This window comes from Salvelinus sp. IW2-2015, unplaced genomic scaffold (assembly GCF_002910315.2).
Source record: "Salvelinus sp. IW2-2015 unplaced genomic scaffold, ASM291031v2 Un_scaffold2281, whole genome shotgun sequence".
In the NCBI taxonomy this organism is placed as follows: Eukaryota; Metazoa; Chordata; class Actinopteri; order Salmoniformes; family Salmonidae; genus Salvelinus; species Salvelinus sp. IW2-2015.
The window spans coordinates 67,781-75,668 of record NW_019943608.1 but is presented as its reverse complement, the minus strand read 5'-3'; the positions used below and the strand labels follow the sequence as shown (position 1 = coordinate 75,668).

The following is a 7,888-nucleotide window of genomic DNA, read 5'->3' as shown; positions in this document are numbered from 1 at the left end:
ATTCTTGGTACAGGTGGGTATAGATTTATAGCGTTATGGGTCTATAGAGTAATCGATTGGTATTAGAGTGGATAATATAGATGGGTACAGGTGGGATTTCTAGGTAGATTGCCTTATTATATAGGTTCATAGGTGTGAATGGTGACAGCGATTATAGAAATGGGGGTACAGTGGTGCTTGTAGGTATTGATTGGGTATAGATTGGTATATGCTTACCATACCCACCTGTAACCCAATCTAAATCATACCCGATCTATACCCAATCTAATACTTATACCCAATCTTATACCTATACCCGCCTATACCCAATTCTATACCTTATACACCACCTATACCCCAACTCCTAATACCTATACACCAATCTAGATATCTATACCCGCCCTATACCCAATCTTACCTCATACCCACTTACCCAATCTATAGACCTAGACCCAATCTAAACACAATCTATCGTAGAACCCGCGCCAACCAAATCTATATAGATCATAGATTGGTAACAGTGGTATAACTATAGATGGGTACAGAGTGGGACGAAATCGATTAACTATAGGCATTGGTACAGTGGTATAGGTATAAGATTGGGTATAGATTGGGATAGGCGGGAGGTATAGAATATAGCATAGGGTACAGTGGGTATATAAGTATGAATGGAGTATAGGCAGGTACAGAAATGATGGTCATAGATATAAGAATTGGGTATAGAAGAAATGGTATAAGTAATAGATTGGGACGTATAAGTATAAGTATTGGATATAGACATAGTGATTGGGATATGTGGGTATAAAGTATAGAGTTGGGTAATAAGGCTGGGTATCAGATATAGACCTTGGGTATAGAACATAGATTGGGTAATATAGATATAGCATTGTACATAGAAGCACTAAAATTGGGTATAGATAAAGATTGGGCGTATAGACATAAGTTGGAATAAGAAATCAGATTGGTATAGCATGATAGATTGGGATAACATAGAGATTTGGACTATAGGTGAGATATAAGCTATAGAATTGGTGTAGTAACCGGGTATAGGCGCGGGATTAGATAATAGATCGGTACACAGGTGGGTGTAAGTATAGTATCTTGAGTATAGGCCAGGTGTACAGATATTGATTGTTGGTATAGTATCAGATGATATTTTTGGTATTATATATAGATTGGGTATAGATGGGGTAATAAGTACATAGATTGGGGTATAAGTATAGATTGGGTATAGACATAGATTGGTAATGTGGCGTATAAGTATCTAATTGGGATAGGTGGATATAAGTATAGATTGGGTATAGATTGGGTATAGGTGGATATAAGTATAGATTGGGTATAGATTGGGTATAGGTGGGTGTAAGTATAGTTTGGGTATAGGTGGGTGTAAGTATAGATTGGGTATCGGTGGGTATAGACATAGATTGGGTATAGGTGGGTGTAAGTATATATTGGGTATAGGTGGGTGTAAGTATATATTGGGTATAGGTGGGTGTAAGTATAGATTGGTTATAGGTGGGTGTAAGTATAGATGGGGTATAGGTGGGTATAGAACTCCAGCTTGAGGACACAGAATGAATCAGTGGCCTGGGGAGTTTCTGTCTCCTGTGTAGTTGTAAAACATCCGGGAGGGAGTGGGGAGGGGCTTATTTTGGAAATGCACTGACATCTTTTAATGTCTTCTTGCTCTTTCTCTCCGTCCGTGCCCGAACAGTACGACCTGACCCTTGTTTCCTAAACAGACGTCCCTCTCCATCCCCAGCCCCCCCCCTCTCCATCCCTATCCTGGTCCTGTTTGTGCTGTCTTACCAACTATGTTTTGGTCATTGTCACATTTGGCATCACAAGACGGCACACACAGACCTGGGACCAGGCTACTCTAGTCCCTGTCCAGTCCCCTCCCCAGTGTCTCTCCATTCCCTCTCCCAGCATTGTGTGAGCAGCAAAGCCTCCAAAGGCGGTTAGGGCCCAGAGGTCAGGGCCCAGAGGTCAGGGCCCAGATGTTCTTCCCACCACCGTTTCCCATGGATCTCATCCTTGGCTTGCATACGTTACCCCTGGATATTGTGCTATAGCCAGTGGGCCAGAGCTGCCCTCTGGCACCCTGACCACCAACCCCCCCCCCTCCGACACCTTGACTAGGACCCGATCTCCAGCAGGATGGGGGAGGTTACCACCACACCCCACGGCCCCCTGGGACTGGCCAGAGCTAGACAGACAAAGGACCTATGACCTATGGTCTTGAGACAGTGGACTTGGATATAGACAATTGCACTTGTCTGTCCCCTATTTCACAATGGCCTCTGTGATGCCCGAGGGTTTGATTCCCCACGGGGGACCAGTATGAAAATGTATGCACTCACTACTGTAGTGGCTCTGGATCAGAGAGTCTGCTAAATGACTCACTACTGTAGTGACTCTGGATCAGAGAGTCTGCTAAATGACTCACTACTGTAGTGGCTCTGGATCAGAGAGTCTGCTAAATGACTCACTACTGTAGTGGCTCTGGATCAGAGAGTCTGCTAAATGACTCCCTACTGTAGTGGCTCTGGATAAGAGAGTCTGCTAAATGACTCACTACTGTAGTGGGCAGCCCGACCCCCTTTGGTCTTAGCTTGATCCGGTCCCTATTACAGCAGAGTTTTCAGTGTCTCCCCCACTTTTTTTTTAAAAAAAAAACAAAAACTTCAGAAAACAGCCTTAATTCGTCAGGGCGTGGGACTCTACAAAGGTGTCCAAAGTGTTCCAAAGGGACTGGCCCATGTTGACTCCACAGGGATGCTGGCCCATGTTGACTCCACAGGGATGCTGGCCCATGTTTGACTCCAAAGGGATGCTGGCCCATGTTGACTCCACAGGGATGCTGGCCCATGTTGACTCCACAGGGATGCTGGCCCATGTTGACTCCACAGGGATGCTGGCCCATGTTGACTCCACAGGAATGCTGGCCATGTTGACTCCACAGGGATGCTTGGCCCATGTTGACTCCACAGGGATGCTGGCCCATGTTGACTCCACAGGGATGCTGGCCCATGTTGACTCCACAGGGATGCTGGCCCATGTTGACTCCAAAGGATGCTGGCCCATGTTGACTCCAAAGGGATGCTGGCCATGTTGACTCACAGGGTTGCTGGCCCATGTTGACTCCACAGGGATGCTGGTCCATGTTGACTCCAAAGGGATGCTGGCCCATGTTGACTCCACAGGGATGCTGGCCCATGTTGACTCCACAGGGATGCTGGCCCATGTTGACTCCACAGGGTTGCTGGCCCATGTTGACTCCACAGGGATGCTGGTCCATGTTGACTCCAAAGGGATGCTGGCCCATGTTGACTCCACAGGGATGCTGGCCCATGTTGACTCCAACAGGGATGCTGGCCCAGTGTTGACTCCACAGGGATGCTGGACCATGTTGACTCCAAAAGGGATGCTGGACCATGTTGACTCCAAAGGAGCTCCCGTGAACTCAAAGGGATGCTGCCATGTTGACTCAAAGGAGTGCTGGTACTCACAAAGGGTGACTGCTGACTATACTCAAGGGATGCTGGCTGCTGTTGCTCGTGTGCATGGATCCATGTTTGACCTCACAGGGATGCTGGCCCATGTTGACTCCACAGGGATGTTGGCCCATGTTGACTCCACTTCCTTCCCACAGTTGTGTCAAGTTGGCTGGATGTCCTTTGGGTGGTGGACCATTTGTGACACACGGGGAAACTGTTAAGCGTGGAAAAACCCAGCAGCGTTGCAGTTCTTGACACACAAATGGTGCGCCTGGCACCTTTTTGCGCTTGCTAGATACTTTATGTCCAAAATTATATTCTATATACATTTTTGTCCATTTTGACAACTGGAATCAATGTTTCTGACTCATATCGATGCCATATCGGCCGTTTTCAAAATGAGAAGTTGATTTTAGGGCCAATCGCTCTTTAAAAATGCTGCAATTCAATTCAGTGTCTTTCAGTTTAAAACGCACCACAACGCTAACCATCTCCTAAAATCATGTCGTATTTTAGGGGACCGTTAAGGATTTGTTTTATTATCTTGGTGTGAAAGGTTAGGTTCTGGGTATTGACCAGTGGAAAGGGGAGGGTGTGTGTGTGTGTCCAGGCCTGTTGTGTGGTGGTGGGGGATGGGGCCAGGAGGCTTGGTGGGAGGCCTGGGGGGCTAAGGCTGGGGGTCGCGGGCCAGAGGCAGCATTCAGGCTGCTAGGATCAGGGCCCCTGGGCCAAGGGTGGGTTGACCTAGGGTCAGGGGTCAGGCCAAGATAGAACAGAAGGAATCTGGGCTTCAGGACTGTGGGAGAGGAGAGAGTAGACCATTCTATGACATTTGAAATGTCTTTATTCTTTTGGAACTTCTGTGAGTGGATGTTTACTGTTCATTATTATTGTTTATTTCACTTATGTATATTATCTACTTCACTTGCTTTGGCAATGTTACATATGTTTCCCATGCCAATAAAGCGCCTTGAATTGAATTGAGTAGAGTAGAGGGGGAGCTGGCCCCTTTGTTTCCCCTTCTCCAGGACCTGTTCCACCTGGCTGCCCCTCCAGCCTTCTATCTACCCCCCCTGGCTGCCCCTCCAGCCTTCTATCTACACCTCCGCCTGGCTGCCCCTCCAGCCCTTCTATCTACCTCTCACCTGGCTTGCCCCTCCAGCCTTCTATCTACCCTCTACCTGGCTGAAATTTTCTGTCCAAAAAATGATGCAGAAAAATTAATCCATGCATTTGTTACTTCTAGGTTAGACTACTGCAATGCTCTACTTTCCGGCTACCCGGATAAAGCACTAAATAAACTTTCAGTTAGTGCTAAATTACGGCTGCTAGAATCCTGACTAGAACCAAGAAATTTGATCATATTACTCCAGTGCTAGCTTCCCCTACACTGGCTTTCCTGTTTAAGGCAAGGGCTGATTTCAAGGTTTTACTGTTAACCTATAAAGCGTTACATGGGCTTGCTCCTACCTATCTTTTCCGAGTTGGTCCTGCCGTACATAACCAATTACGTACGCTCGGTCACAAGACGCAGGCCTCCTAATTGTCCCTAGAATTTCTAAGCAAACAGCGGGAGGAGGGCTTTCTCCTATAGATTCATTTTTATGGAACAGTCTGCCTACCCATGTGAAGAGACCGCAGACTCGGTCTCAACCTTTAAGTCTTTACTGAAGACTTATCTCTTCAGTAGGTCATATGAATTGAGTGTAGTTCTGGCCCAGGAGTGTGAAGGTGAACGGAAGGCTCTGGAGCACACACGAACCGCCCTTGCTGTCTCTGCCAGGCCGGTTCCCTCTCTCCACTGGGATCTCTTGCCTCTAACCCTGTTACAGGGGCTGAGTCACTGCTTGCTGGTGCTCTTTCATGCCGTCCCTAGGAGGGGTGCGTCCACTGAGTGGGTTGAGTTACTGACCGTGATCTTCCTGTCTGGGTTGGCGCCCCCCCTTGGCTTGTGCTGTGGTGGAGACCTTTGTGGTTATACTCGGCCTTGCTCAGGATTGTAATGTTGGTGGTTGAGGATTTCCCTCTAGTGTGCGGGGGCTGTTGCTTTGGCAAAAGTGGGTGGGGTTATATCCTTCCTGTTTGGCCCTGTCCGGGGTTTCTTCGGATGGGCCACAGTGTCTCCTGACCGCTCCTGTCTCAGCCTCCAGTATTTATGCTGCAGTAGTTTATGTGTCGGGGGGCTAGGGTCAGTTGGTTACCTGGAGTACTTCTCCTGTCTTATCCAGTGTCCTGTGTGAATTTTAAGTATGCTCTCTCTAATTCTCTCGTTCCTCTCTTTCTCTCTGAGAACTGAGCCCTAGGACCATATGTCAGGACTACCGGGCATGATGACACCTTGCTGTCCCCAGTCCTCCTGGCCTTGCTGCTATTCCAGTTTCACTCACTGTTCTGTCTGCGGTTACGGAACCCCTACTGTCCCAGACCTGCTGTTTTCAACTCTTAGATGGCTATGAAAAGCCAACTGAGATTATTCCTGATTATTATTTGCATGGCTTGTCATTTATGAACATTTTGAAAATCTTCTGCGCTCTCTAATTTTCTCCTTCTCTTCTTTTTTCTCTCGGAGGACCTGAGCCCTAGGACCATACGTCGGACTACGCTGTGGTGACCCTTGCTGTCCCCAGTCCGCCTGGCCTTGCGCTATTCCAGTTTCAACTGTTCTGCCTGCGGTTATGGAACCCTACCTGTCCCAGACCTGCTTGTTTTTCACTCTTAAGATCGGCTATGAAAAGCCAACTGAGATATTTTCCTGTTATTTATTTGACCATGCTTTGTCATTTATGAACATTTGAAAATCTTGGCTTCTCTCTAATTTTCTCCTTCTTCTCTTTCTTTTTCTCTCTGGGACGACCTGGGCCTAGGACAATGCGTGGGGACTGCCGCCCGTGGTGACTCCTTGCTGTCCCCAGTCCGCCTGGCCTTGCTGCTATTCCAGTTTCAGTCTGTTTCTGCCTGCGGGTTATGGAACCGCCACCCTGTCCCAGACTGTGTTTTTCAACTCTGATGATCGGCTATGAAAAGCCAACTGAATTATTTCATGTTTATTATTTGGACCATGCTTGTCACTTATGACATTTTTGACATCTTGGCATTAGTTCTGTTATAATCTCCACCGGGCACAGCCAGAAGAGGACTGGCACCCCTACATCAGCCTGGTTCCTCTCTAGGTTTTCTTCCTAGGTTTTGGCCCTTTCTAGGGAGTTTTTCCCTAGCCACCGTGCTTCTACACCTGCATTACTAGCTGTTTGGGGTTTTAGGACTGGTGTCTGTAAGCCTCGAGATATTAGGCTGATTACGAGGGCTATAATAAAATTGTTGATTGATTGATTGATCTATCTGACACAGCGGGGTGGCAGGTGCCTAGTGGTTAGAGGTGGAGGGCGCGGAGGTAGCCTAGTGGGGTTAGGTGGGAGGGGCGGCAGGGTGCCTAGTGTTAGGTGGAGGGGCGGCAGGTAGCCTAGTGGTTTTAGAGTGGAGGGGCGGCAGGTTGCCTAGTGGTTAGAGTGGAGGGGCGGCAGGTAGCCTAGTGGTTAGAGTGGAGGGGGCGCAAGGTGCTGCCTAGTGGTTAGAAGTGGAGGGCCGCCGCAGGGGTGCCTAGTGATTAGAGTGGAGGGGCGGCAGGGTGCCTAGTGGTTTAGAGTGGAGGGACGGCAGGTGCCTAGTGGTTAGAGTGGAGGGCGGCAGGTGCCTAGTGGTTAGAGGGGTGGACGGCGGCAGTTAGCTAGTGGTTAGAGTGGAGGGGCGGCAGGGTGCCTAGTGGTTAGAGTGGAGGGGCGGCAGTTAGCCTAGTGGTTAGAGTGGAGGGGCGGCAGGGTGCCTAGTGGTTAGAGTGGAGGGGCGGCAGGGTGCCTAGTGGTTAGAGTGAGGGGCGGCAGGTAGCCTAGTGGTTAGAGTGGAGGGGCGGCAGGTGGCCTAGTGGTTAGAGTGGAGGGCGGCAGGGTGCCTTAGTGGTTAGAGTGTCGTCGCTCAATAACCGAAAGGTTGATAGACGCGAATCCCTGAGCTGACAAGGTAAATATCGGTCTTTCTGCCCCTGAACATGGCAGTTAACCCCACTGTTCCAAAGCCGTCATTGAAAATAAGAATTGTGTTTCTTAAACTGACTTGCCTAGTTAAATAAAGGTTAAATATCTATCAGTCTAGGACTAAGGCACAACCACATGGACTCTCTGCATTGTTGGACCATATTTGCATGTCAGTCATTAGCAGACTTCTCTGATCCAGAGCCACTACAGTAGTGAGTCATTTAGCAGACTCTCTGATCCAGAGCCACTACAGTAGGTGAGTCATTTAGCAGACTCTCTGATCCAGAGCCACTTACAGTAGTGAGTCATTTAGCAGACTCTCTGATCCAGAGCCACTACAGTAGTGAGTCATTTAGCAGACTCTCTAATCCAGAGACAACT

At 48.4% G+C, this 7,888-nt stretch overlaps 1 pseudogene; it reads left to right on the top strand.

The window, feature by feature from the left end:
• The window catches only part of LOC112073519 (protogenin B-like), a 60,180-nt pseudogene that overhangs the window by 22,803 nt on the left and 29,489 nt on the right, over positions 1-7,888 (top strand).